General features: G+C 40.2%; 1 protein-coding gene across 2 annotated transcripts in view; it reads right to left on the minus strand.

Moving 5' to 3' along the window:
- The window catches only part of LOC138616308 (FERM domain-containing protein 5-like), a 65,075-nt gene that overhangs the window by 44,801 nt on the left and 6,514 nt on the right, over positions 1 to 13,760 (minus strand). The window contains exon 2 of one of the 2 annotated variants that reach the window (XM_069690526.1): positions 9,149 to 9,272. The exons of the other annotated variant lie outside the window; for it this stretch is intronic. The gene's annotated coding sequence lies outside the window, so the exon portion shown is untranslated. The remainder of the gene's footprint in view (positions 1 to 9,148; positions 9,273 to 13,760) is intronic. 2 annotated transcript variants of the gene reach the window in all.

The raw sequence follows: 13,760 nt of genomic DNA on the forward strand, positions 1-13,760 counted from the left end.
ACAAGAGAAAAAACACTAGAGTAGTCCAATACACATCTAAAGATTGTTCAAATACACAATCACAGACAAGAGAAAAAGCATAAAAGGATAGAAAAATGCTTTAAAATGTAGAAATAATTCAAAAACCCACCAACATATTACCATAGCTGATGGCGTAAATACTGCATTTTATAACCTACTTTTGAGTGGACATAGTAAACAATAAACAGTTGCTTACCTGCCCCGCCGAACCTGAAAAATATAAATTATTTCAGCGACCTGAACCCGAGCCAGCCCCCAAACCACCAACTTCAGCCTGTATCCTACACAGTGTAAAACACGGCATCCATAAGAGAGTAAAAGAAAAACCTTTCTTATTCAGCGCACGTTTTCAAAAAGGACAGACACCAGACTAGACACGTCTAGACAACATATATATATATATATATATATATATATATTTTTTTTTTAATTGTTTTAACAATCTAAATATCATACAATGCAATTGATAGTGACTTAAAACTATTGTTAAGAACAGAATCAGGACAGAGCTGAGTGGTTTGGTCTCATCCTGCATGAGAGTCCCCTTCATTAGGGTCAATGGTCAGAACAAGAAGTACGCCCTCTGTGAAGAACAGCCTGGTGTGTTTAACTGGAAGGACGACGTGCTCTCCAACATCCTACAGTGAGTTCTCAAAGTTAAAGTCTGGCGCTAACTGACTGCAGCTTGTTCAGGGTATCTGTAAGTAGTGTTTACAACCTTGACGTAAATAGTATGTTTACTATATTTCTCATCAAAGTGTAAGGGATTGTGGTATTGGTGCATGATAATGTAACAGGGTTGGAAAGTACCTTTAAATTTCTGTCATTTGTAATCTGTCATTTCTGTAGTATGGGATCAAAGCAGAGCAGAAGTTAGATGTGTTTGACAACATGCCTGTGATCCTGCAGACAGAGAAGAGCCACGTTATGATCTCTTCTTACAGGTGAGGTAAAGCTGAGTGCATAGAAAGGTAATCAGGATGGAAATCCTCCTCACAAGTGAACATGCCTGACAATTTACTCACAAAATTGTGGGATATTTTTCATCCCTGTTTAATCTTCCTCTCTCTTCTCTCCCCTGTTTCGGCACATCTGCCTGGACCTTACCTCTCATTCTGCTGCATTACACCCCACCTCCTGACAATTTATACATTTTTAATCCCCACCACCCATGACCGTTCTTCAGATATGTGTGCTGACATCATAATTCTTATTTTAGATTTGCTCTAAATTGTACCTGAATTACATCAAACATGGATGTTCAAGGGTCTAATGTTTTTAAACTTTGCTATTTTCGTCCAATGAAATTAGAGTCATGTTAGGAAGGCTGCGATACAGCCACAGACGACCAGGAGTTTTTCTCTCTATTCTCATTCCGGTCACAACTCATCTGACAGTCATCTCATCCCTTCGTAACGCTCTCTTCTTAGAGAGACCCTGGGGCCTGCAGCAAGAGGCACGCACATAAATGTTTGGTGGCCGAGGGACCGAAGTCAGAGCGAAGAGAGTTCAGACAGGCAGTAAGGTCACTTTGACCTCTGCTGAAGCAGGAAGTACACAAGGCCTTCTGGGATACACAGCCCTGTCTGCGGCAGTAATGGCAACTTGATGAATGATGTATCCGAGGGACACAGTGGATGTCTCCACCTTCTTGCACCAGAAACAACATGGCTGACAGGTACAGGTGTTAAGAAAAGAAAGCCAGCTGTGCTGAAGCTACGCAAACGACAAGCCTGAGATTGTGAACCGTTTTGTACCAATCCCGACCTCATCCTCCGCATGCACACATCACAGTCGACTGTAGGTGAGTTGTTTTCATGTGGCTATCTATCTCAGACATCCACAGGGACCGAGCTGACTGAAAACTGGGTTAACGGAGACTGTTAACCCCATTTAAACGGTGCCAAACATTTTAAGAACTAACCTTCCCCAAGGCGAACGCCAAACTGGGGTAAAGACAGCTAAGAGTCTCAGAAGCACTGAGCAATATCACCTCCAATATGCAGTTTTCTGGTAGCACTTATGGCACATCATTTCTTTGAAAATCTAAAAATATATATATATTTTTTACACATTAAAAAAAATCTATAATTAAAACCCTGTAAATGTGACACTACATACAGGAATACATGGATGTTTAAGGGCTTTGATTCTGTGCCTTTTACTGTTCACAGTGTCTAAGTAAAACAAATGCATTTGGACCATACAGATTCCCCACAAGACATCCTGAATGCGACTAAGTATCGTATCAAAATCCTGATATGTGCCAACATATGGTCCTGTCACTGGAGGAGTTCAGAGCTAGGGTTTTGGCATGTGCAGCAGCGTGTGATGAGTGTGTGTGGAGTCACTGTTGGGCTGACGCAGAGCTTGGCTGAACACCAGCTTGACGACAGCAGCTGGAGAGTAGTGATGTAATAATCTTGTTGCCATGGAGACCCGTGGTTCCCTAGCATCTCCAAAAAATTCAAGGGCGGTGGAAAGTCACTAGGCTGGCTGGCTGGCTGGGACACAATGCCGCTGTGACGAGATGGAACACGGTACAAAGACATCCGACTTAACTGTCATCAAGCCAATGTATGCAGTATAAAGGTAATGGTAGCACTGTTATGTTGCACAAAACCGGACTTAATAAAAGTGTGATAAAATAAAGATTGTCATCTTTTGCTTCACAAAAAAGCCACAAGTATTGGAAGGATTTTGATGCACGAAAGGTAGCCCTTCACGACCTTGGTACATGTTGCTTTGGGGTTAATACAGCAGTGTTGGGACTATCCTGAGCAGGAGTAATCAGTGACTAAATCTTCCTGTCAAACAGCTGCTTGCAGTTCATTAAGGGGACAGTGGTCGCAAAAACAGAAAACCCCCATTTCAAATGAGTTTCTGCTATCTTTCATCACATTAGCCATGTAAAACAAATGTAAATAATGGGATGTTTTCACAATAAATTCACAACAGCAACCTGTCTATTATGTGCTCCTCTGAGTCAGTATTCATCCCTAATTGAGGAAGAGAGCCTCTTCATTCTTTTGATATAGATGATCTGAGATCCAGATGAGGCTCCAGAGGGAGATGTAGAAATAAAGGACTGAAAAATTGTCTGAGACAGTAAGAGAAAGAAAATAGCAGGATCAAAGACGGGGGGGGGGGGGAAGGAGCTCTATAGTCTATATCTCCATCAGTTAAAGCCTGGAGATGGTTTCAAAACATGCAAATGAAGTGGTGCCCTTACCTTGATGTCTGAGGCCCAACCAAACTCAGGAATTTAATTAGATGTCTGTTTATATTAGATATAAGTAGTATGTGAAGCCATTTCAAGTGGAGGTCATTAAAAAAAATAATAACAACATAAAAGTGCTTCTTTACCATACAGAGGGCTTCACGTTTAATTATGCTTACGTTCATTTTACATTGACACAATATTAAAGCCGTATTATTGCAAAAATAGGAAGCACTGTGAGGCAGCAAGTCAACAGGTCAGCAAAGCACATTGAGCTCCTGGGTGTCATTTAACTTGACTCTTTACTTGAAGAACTGACCTCTCCAGAAGGCGTGCCACATCCTATCATCCATGATAATATCAGTGTAATTTCTAAAACAATAAAAAAAATAATATAATGGCATGGTTCTGACTTGTTGATGTAATAAAAACATACACTTATGCAGCATTATGGTTTGATGTATCAGACTTGTGTAACATACAATCAGCAGCAACAGGCTGAGAACGGCTCCAGTGGAGGAGTTAGTTCCAATAAGGGAGCGACTTCAGGGAAGCGGTTTGGTTACAAAAGTTCAGATGTACAACAAATCACAGTAATGTTAGTTTATACTGAATATTTGAAGGCCAACTGTTACACATGCTGACAGGTATCTTGTTACAATTGTACATGTTTGAAATTAATTTAAATAAATGTCAATTTTTTTCATACTGTCAGGGATATCTTTATCACAGAAATACCCTGAACTATTGGGATAATATCATATCCCCCCACCTCTGCTCTCCAGCTGTATGTTGCTGGAGTTAATATTTTCTTGCCTGAGCTGTGAGTCACAGAGTATTTATTCTCCCTCAGCAATAGGTTTCTTTCTTCATCCATTGTTATAGTTAGAAATTCACAGATGTGCTTTTAGCTGAGAAGTAGATGTGAGGTTATGTTACACTTTGATTAAGTGCAAGATATTGAAACCACACTAAAAGTAAGATTAATTATTGCAATAAAAAATAATACATGTGTTTTTGGGGCACTGTATGAACACAGCACTGCTAGGGATTTGCCCACGGTGCAGCACTCTTTGCACAAAAGATAAAAGATAAATAGCTTGAGTGGAATAAAGACTTCAAGCAGCAGTAAGCTCAAATCTGTTGTGGCTGTAAACTACTGTTTGAGGACTTGTTGAAAGAAGTTTAAAAAATACCTAAAATCAGCATCCGTAGGCTGTTTTTTGTATTATATTGTAGTTTTTGTAGTTATAGAAAAACACTCGCAATTTCACAAATTTTTGGGGTTAAAGGGTGAAGCAAAAATTGGATAAATTAAAACCCAAATACAGTTAACAGCCAGATTTTTAGAAATTTTGGAAAAATGATTCACCTATGAAAGGTCTTTTTAGTCAGCTAGAAATCCTCAAAAGACTTTAAAATGAGCTACTTCAGAGAAAGATGACTTTCCATCCATAAGTACATGTTCCCTACTTCTCTTTTTGATGAACACCATAAAGGTCTAATTTTTACAAAAGGCACAAAGATCTCATCAGCGCTGCGAGCAATTAGATTTTCTGTGGACATCCAAATCCATATTTCACACTGTGACCAGTGGAGCTGCAGCGATTGATGAAAAAAGAGTCTGGAATAGATTCATTGCCTGCAGTGGTACTGATGACAGAGTGTGTGTGTGCTGTGTGTGTCTCTGTGCCTATCTCTATGCAAATAAGTGAGCACTCACAAATGTGTTTTATTGCACACCTGAGCAAAAAGGAAATCTAATTGCAGCCTGTTTGGCATTGATGAATGAAGGAAATATAAAATAAAGTTGTTGTCTGATTCTGCTTGACATTAAAGCTTGAGGAGTTCCTACTTGAAAAGTTATGAATGACTTTCATGTTACATAATGGGCATAGACCTCACCTTGTCTCTTTGCCTCACTGTTTTAATTGAAACGTATTCAACGAGAGCACTCCCTGTCCTCCACCTGCATAACAGATGAACACAGCTGGATTAAAGGTACAATACCCCTGCACCGCCAAAGAAGTGCCTGGTCCATAAACATCCAAAATACCAATGTAATTCTGACATAGAGCAGTATGCCAGCAGCTATGTTGTATGTAGGGGAGATCAATTCCTCTGTGAGTCATTCTCATGCCGTCCACCTCTCTGAAAGCCACAAAGACAGAAGGAGAGAAGAAGAAAAGGCTCCCACAGTGCAGGCAGACCTGTGCAGCCTCTTCCCTCCTCTACTTTTAAGAAGCACACACACACACACACACACACACACACACACACACACACACACACACACACACACACACACACACACACACACACACACACACACACACACACACACACACACACACACACACACACACGGAGAGAGAGTCCATGCTGAACAGCCCTGCGTATTAGAACAGCAGCTCTCTTCACGACGTCATGAGATTATAAAGTAGTCTGTTAGCCAGTCTGCTCACTGATCACACTGTTTACCATGCAAGAAGATGTTGAGGAAACTAAGCTCAGCAAAGAGACAAAGAGAATATTAGAGGGGTGATGAAAGGCAAATGAAACAAAGACAGCGATATAAAGGAGAAGAAGGCAGGTTGTGTGTTTGTGTGTGTGTGCAGAAGCGCGAGCGGGAAAGCAAGAGAGCCACGAAGGGAAAAACGAGAGCTCTTTGGCTGGCACTTGACTGAAGTGTGCACTGTTCTTCGTATAGAAGTGAGCCGATGATGACAACAGTTACCCACAGTTAGAGAGGGGATGAGCGAGAGCGAGCTGGAAGAGGGGGAGTGCTTATTATTCCACACACACACAGCTGCTCCACTATAGCAGGAGTTTAAAAATAGACCACAGCAGACTTGTGGACCGAGGAGCTGAGAAAAGAGAGATGCAGTCGCGTATGAAGAGGGGGATTCAGACAGGTCTGGATGATGTGAAGGGGAGGAAAACGGGTGATTCTTCCCTTAGTTATGATAATTATTGACTATATCGCTCTAATTAAACCCAGATCTTTGGAAAAAGCTCACATTCAGCATCATTGTCTCCTACGTGTTCTGCATACTACTCAGACAGGAAATACTAAAATAAATGCGAGATATGAATGGGTTATCTCTTTGGAAATGTTCTTGTTCTGATTTATCAAGTTATCAAATTGATTCGAATACAATCGTTCCTGCATGTTAAAAGAAACATTGAATTAAGAATTAAAACCTACTCTAATATTCACAACAAACTTTAATAGCAGCTCAAAACGGTGTCCTCTTTCACAACTTCATATCTCTGCCACTTCAATGGAAGGACCTAATTAAAAACTACATCCAGCTACCAGTTAACTTACCTTAGCATCAAGACATGAAATGGAAAATAGCCCAACTCTGCCTCGAGGTAACAAAATCAAAGACCTTGAAAGTTCACTAATTAATACCTTCAAATGTCTTTGTTTAATCTGCAAAAACACAAAGTTTAAAAGCAGTAATTCTGGATTTTATAGTGGTCTGTGTGGACTATTTCTTGTCCAGGAGCAGTGACCCAGCAAGGCTAGCTGTTTCCCTTTGTTTCCAGTCTTTATGCTAAGCTAAGCTAACTGTCCCATGACTGGAGCTTCATATCGATCACACATGTATGAAAGTGGTATTGATCTTCTCATCTAATTCTTGACAAGCAAAAACAGTTATTTTTCAAAATGTTAAATCATTACTTTAGTGCTATATTCCTGTTGGAAACAGTGCTGGATTCATACTTAAGATCCCTGAGGTAGACTGTGTCATGTCAAAACTTTGGTTACTTTGATCAAGTTTTTAAAAACATTTACAAAGCTGTAATGCACAAAAAGTAAAATATCTTAAGTAATCAAACAACATCTACTGAGATCACTTCAAGTGAATTTAAGGGCAAATACACGACTGCAATCAGAAAACTTTCTTCATGTAGAAAAGACCGCATAACTCAACATTCAAACAAGATTAGAATATTAGAATAAGTGTTTCGTGCCACAGAAATATCTCATCTCTGAGTTGATACTTTTTAAATGCCATGGGACCAACCAAGGATGTGCACCAACAGTGTCTGTCTTCCAATGTCCTTAAAAAAAAAAAATCCTAAACTTAGCTGACATACAATTTATGTTCGTGCAAATCTTGAAATTTTGAATATAAATGTTGATTCAGATCTGAAGGACTGAGGAAGTTTAATTTACTTTTCTTCCTATATTTTCTCAGGAGAGGACTTGACCACTGACATTCACAATGCTGCAGCTGAGGTTCAGATACCAAAGAAGCTAATGTGTCCTGGCAGATGAGGTGAAATCGGACAATAAAAAGGTTGGTGTCACACTGGAGTATCTCAATAGGGAAAAGAGAACCATCTCCTCTTCTTATTTTCTTGTTTTCTTTGTGTCTTTCAAAATAAACTGAAGGAAATTATATGGAAATAGACTTAAATTCATGTGGGAAAAAAAAGTCAAAATAGTGTCAGCATTGTTAAGAAGTTAAGATCAGTAAGTACTAAATATGAGTTTACAAATACAGAAATCGTGTGTGTGTGTGTGTGTGTGTGTGTGTGTGTGTGTGTGTGTGTGTGTGTGTGTGTGTGTGTGTGTGTGTGTGTGTGTGTGTGTGTGTGTGTGTGTGTGTGTGTGTGTGTGGTTATGGTTAAGGTTAGGGTAAATCTCCAAGAAATGAATGTAAGTCAACGTAAGTGAAGAAAACATGACTATGGGTGTGTGTGTGTGTGTGTGTGTGTGTGTGTGTGTGTGTGTGTGTGTGTGTGTGTGTGTGTGTGTGTGTGTGTGTGTGTGTGTGTGTGTGTGTGTGTGTGTGTGTGTGTGTGTGTGTGTGTGTGTGTGTGTGAGAGAGAGAGAGAGATCTGGACTGAAAGAATTGCTGACTACGACACAGCACAGTGACTTATGCGAGTGTCGAGAGCAGGGAATATTGCCAATTTTTACTATTTTGCTTACTGTAACCATTGCAATTTCTTTTGTATTTCTTTTTGCTGCAGCACAATGCTGAAACAGCAGATTTCAGGCATATGGAAAACTATTACATTAACTATTAATAATCACTGATAAATTGAAATCAAAATGCTTTCATTTTAATGCACACAGAGGAGCGAAGCTTCATGTAAACTACATTGTAAAATGCACTGGACAAATGAACTAATCTGCTGATTTATAGCCTTTGTTTTTTCTTTCCATGAAGCTATCAAGCATTAATTGCACTGTCACAGGGACTCTCAGGGCAGTGTGACTGAACGATGAATGTACTATACCAATGTAGTCTTCTTTTAAACCTCCTGTATTGAATTTCTTAACCAGACAATACTTTTGCATGTTTTAAAAAATAACAAAGGGCTTAAAAAAAACAACAACACACAAACATGATGCAATACTTCATGACATTATATCTGTCTGTCCTGCTGTGCACACCGGTGAGCCAAAACATGATGACCGATAACCATGGACTTGTGACAGGGTGTTTTAGTGTTCAGATACCAGATTATGCCAGTAATGTATAATGTAATACATGAAAATACTAGACCATAAATACCAGCAGCATATTAGACAGGTCATTATGTTTTGGCTCACCTGTATATACTGTGACATTAACAGAGCTGCCAGTTTGTACAACGTATATAGTTAAACTGTTAAACTAATGCATTACTACTAATTACTTTGCCCTCATTTATGTCTGAGAGCAACACATTTATTTATATTTATATTAAAATTAGGTAGATAAAACTATATGTCTAAAAGGTCTACATGTATAAATACTTATTATGTTCACTTGTACTTTAAGCATTGTTTCATTTTCTCACATTATATTCCTATATATTTAGCAATGATGCTCAATGATGCTCATTCTAAATAAAAACAAAAATACTGGAATACTACCGTGTAGTGGTAACATGGCTTACCTGCAGAGCATGTTGTGTGGCTTCATCCTCTACTCTTTAAACTCTGTGGATCCAGCAAGAAGAGCACACCTTCATCCCACATTAGAGACAGCTGCACAATCCCAGGAGATGACAAACAAGGCAACTACAAAACAAACAAGCACACCACAGACCGCAGCACACGGCCGAGATTGACCACACAGAGGGAAGCACTACATTAGTGCATGGTAAGATGAGTTAATGAACTACATTATGCACATACACAGTCTCTTTAGGAGTCCATAAAACTCACTGGCGTCAGGCATCACTGCACGTGTTCAGGCATGTGATTCCGAGTTCACAAAAAACACACCAAATCTAAGCAGTGCAGAATTGTAACGTGTATGAGAATCAATCAAATAAAAATAAAAAAAGATTGACAGATTCAAAATCTGCTTTGTGGTCTCTGTTTGGGGAGGTCTGATTCTTATCTCTAAACATTTGCATTTGCATTTTGTCTCTCTGCCGCAGAGTAATTAGCAGAGACAGAGTGTTAACCGCATGAGATTCCTGAAGTCATTACAGTCATCTTCATGGTGTAAAGTCCCTGTTTTGTTTTGTCCAATGCAACCCCCCCCCCACACACACACACACACACACACACACACACACACACACACACACACACACACACACACACACACACACACACACACACACACACACACACACACACACACACACACACACACACAAGCACAGACATACTGTTACTGTTGTCTGTAATGTGCAGAGCCAGCAGGCACCCAACAGGACGTCAGCATCCGAGTGTAATTAAAGCTTTGGACTTTTGTTTACAAAGCACCCAACTCACATCCCAGTGGACACATGACGCTAGCAACATTTCCTTTGGTGCCGCCTCTTATCAATACAGGAATTCACACAAATGTGCAGAAAAAAAATCAGATATGCATGTGGCCTCCTTCTTTAGCACAAACACCATTTCCCAGCACACCCACAGGAAAAGAGAAGATATACAGTGACAATTAGGAGCACCTCGGTGGGAACATCATTGGTATGGTGATTAAATATCAACCGCTAGAGTCAGAAAGAACTGGATCATTAATAAAACATATGACCCATGTCTGAGCAAAAATCACAACAGAATGATTCCCAAGTTCAGTGCGGCTTACATCAATCTGCACGGAAACACCACTGTGCCTCCACTCGTCCATTCCAGTGACATCCTCAATGCACGAGCAAACCCCTGCTTTTCTCAAACAAGCTTCGTCTCCCCTTTCAAGTTTGAGATAAAAGACAACAGAAAAGAGAAAGAAGAGCACCAGAGAAGACTCTGGCAAGAACAAGATATCGTTCTCTCATTTCTGTCAACCCCTCAAGATTTTCCTGCCGTAAAGCCTGCACTGGGGTGAGAAGGATTTCTCTGCCGGTCTGATATCCACCACTGTTGAAAGGCTAATATACATCTATTCTGCTAATCTTCAGAGCTCCACTGCTGCTGCTTTATGAAGACATGTCATACAATCAACCTCTAACACCTTAACTGCAGCTGGGCCAAATGGAGGATTGACTGGATCTAGTAATTGAGAGATGTGCAAATATTTTTTTACAAGGAGAGACACAGGCACAGGAAATTACAAAACTAAGAAACATCCGTTTTCAGACCGTCTCCTTTTGGGCTTTCCCAGTCCTGTGGTACGGCATAATCCCTGAGCTGAAACTGCTCCAACACATGCAGTGAGGTGATTTAGTTTGGCTTGTTACAGGGCTGCTGCTCAGTTCCCCACATTAAACTGTAATCTTCTGGATGCCTCCCAAATATGACATGAAAATTACTTAATTATGTTTCAGCTACAAAATTAAAATGAGCCATACAGAGGATTTATATTCTCACTACGCAGTGCAGAAAATCTGCAACACTGATCGTTACCATTTTAATTAAACTGATGAAGCTCACATCAACGTACTCTTGACCTACAATCACATCTTCATTTCCTTATGCGTTTGTTTAGACTTCAGCCCCCTGGTGTGTCATCAGGCTGCAGACAGACTCACCCTCAACAGCCAACAGTTTGCTACACTTGTTTCCCATATCTTTATTCCTACAAGCTTCAAAGGCGTCAGCAGAGACACACCGACTCCCCGAGAGACGTGAATCATCACTGTGAAAAAGAAGCACAGAATGAATGTAGTGTACATTATTTGTTGGCTTCTCTTTATTTTCTCACTTTGAAACTTTGGCATGACAAAGAAATAAGGTTGGCCTTGTTAAAGTAATGCTAAACAGAAGTGAAAGACTGGGGGCAAAAACTGACAGCTGTCTATGATTACAAGTACAAATTATACACATAAAACCACAACTAAAAGCCTACAGCCATGTTACTGGTTACCATTTTAGGTTAGCATATTAGCATTCTAGCATTGGGTAAAACAGGAATATCATACCAAAAACCTTTTAAATGCATGAGCCTTCAGTGAAATGCCTCCTGCATCCTTAGTGCTGTGTCACGTATAGCATGTCTTTGCTGTGTTGTCTACTGGTGTCAGGTTCACTCAGGGCGAGCTCATTAATCTGCTCAGCTGCAGTGTTACTTGCTGAGAGAAGGACAGACAGAGACAGAGAGAAGAAGAGGAGAAATGAAAGTGAAAAGGAACAATGAGGGGATTTTGTGGAATTTAGGGGCCAGCCAGGAGACAGTAGACAAAAAGAGAAGAAGGATGAAAGGGACATTAAACAAGAGAGAAACAGAGAGACAGATAAAAAGATAGGACAAAGAAAAAGAGAGTACGAGTGTTTAAACTGAGGCTTTTCAGATGTACAGCAAAGGCAAAAAGACAAATGCTCGAAGTGTGCTGGCAAGTTCTCTGCTGCACCACACACGATAGCCTAACCTCATCGGACACCTCCAGAAACATGTGCATTAGAGATAACCAGCATTAAATATTCATTCGTCACACACATTTTGATAGCCAAGATTTTCTGCTGTCCTCACAATCAGTGTTATAAAATACAAGTATCGAGGCAGTGGGGGTTTATCTGCCCTGAGAGAGACCTGCAGTCCACCAGAAGCAAAAAACAACAACTGAGTTTAGAGGAGTCTCAATCTTACATCATCAATTGACTTAAGCTTTTGCTTATTCTTTTCTTCTATTTTTATGGAGAGTTCACAGCATTGAATGAAAGCTACAAGTTGCAAAGCTGTCTATCAGTAAAGACAAAGTCCACTTTGTAATTGAGTGTAGCGAAGTCAATAAGTAGTTAAAAGTTATATGATTATATATTATAATGAAAATGATACATCATTATGAGCAGTAGCAATTATCATTAATTGGAAATGGTATCGACTGAATCTTCACTCAGTGGCAAATTCACCGCCCTGTCCTGGGTTACATGAACTTATCACATGGACTTTAGTGTCACATATTTAAGTTTGGATGAGGGTCGTTACTTAAATCCGTTGATTTAAATCTCAAAACAATCGATCTGTCTCATACTGTAGGGATGATATATGTGATGACTAAGACAATCAGTCAGTGGGGTGTTGGGAGTTGCCCTGACTTCACTGGAGTCGTACATATCACTGTCAGGCCAACAGCAAAATGTCCCAGTCTGAAAGCACACCAAAGCCTCCAGGGCTTATCTCACCATTTCTCCACATTATGGATTAACATGTTATTTAGCAGAGCGCCTTCACATCAGAAAGACATGTCTCTCGCAGATTTCAGCAAAGCGGTACGTCGCTGGCAGCGAGGCAGATAAGCAAGAGCTCTGTCTAAAGCACATCCTACTTTTATTCTATATTAAGCCTTTACCGGTTAGAAATAAATCTACTTAGGGGACCACCATTCCCAGTCTGTGGATTATTACAGGCCAAAAGCTCTGCCTGAACACCATGCTTGTGAGCCACAGGCTGACTGTTTGGACGTCAGGTGAGATTTATATTGGTCTATCCAGTAACTGTGCTAAAGCTTTATTAGGGGAGGCTGACTGAATATGCATGTGTTTTAGCACTGCTCGAGGTGCTACGTGTAGCACCATGAACTGTAACGTGAGAGCAAGGCTATCAACAGTTTCTCATTGTCAAGATGTCTAAAAATAAAGACAGGGCACCTTTTAAAACATCACCCATTCAGCTCCTTTAGCCTACACCCGGGAGCTTCCCGATCCGAGCAGAGTTCTGTTATCTCCTGCTGAGCAGATCCAGGCTGAGACTGAGAGGCCTGATCAAAGACATTTTGACAGCACTGAGAGCATTGATACAGCTAAGCCAAGGTTCAAACACGTGTGCAGAACACACAGCCCAAATTTTTGGTTGTTCATCGAAAACCAACCAACTAATAAGGTCTTTGAAGTTTGGTCAGTTATGTCATACTTGAGTAACCTCATGACCTTTTTAATTGTTTCACTGAAGACATAATGTGGTCAGAAATATTAAGGAATGCCGATCAGAACTTACCAACATTTCATGAGTTCAGACAATACCCAAAGATATCCAATACAGCGACAAAGATATGACAACAAAGAATTGACGACATCTTTTTATTAGCCATGCAAGTGGAAGGTCTTTATGGACGGCAATCAGCCCACCACTTTGGTTCTGAACAAATTATCTTAGTAACCATAGGATGGACT

This window comes from Brachyistius frenatus, unplaced genomic scaffold, assembly GCF_029030835.1.
Source record: "Brachyistius frenatus isolate BFR_SWC_R1_liver_20210118 unplaced genomic scaffold, ASM2903083v1 Contig_9, whole genome shotgun sequence".
NCBI lineage: Eukaryota > Metazoa > Chordata > Actinopteri > Embiotocidae > Brachyistius > Brachyistius frenatus.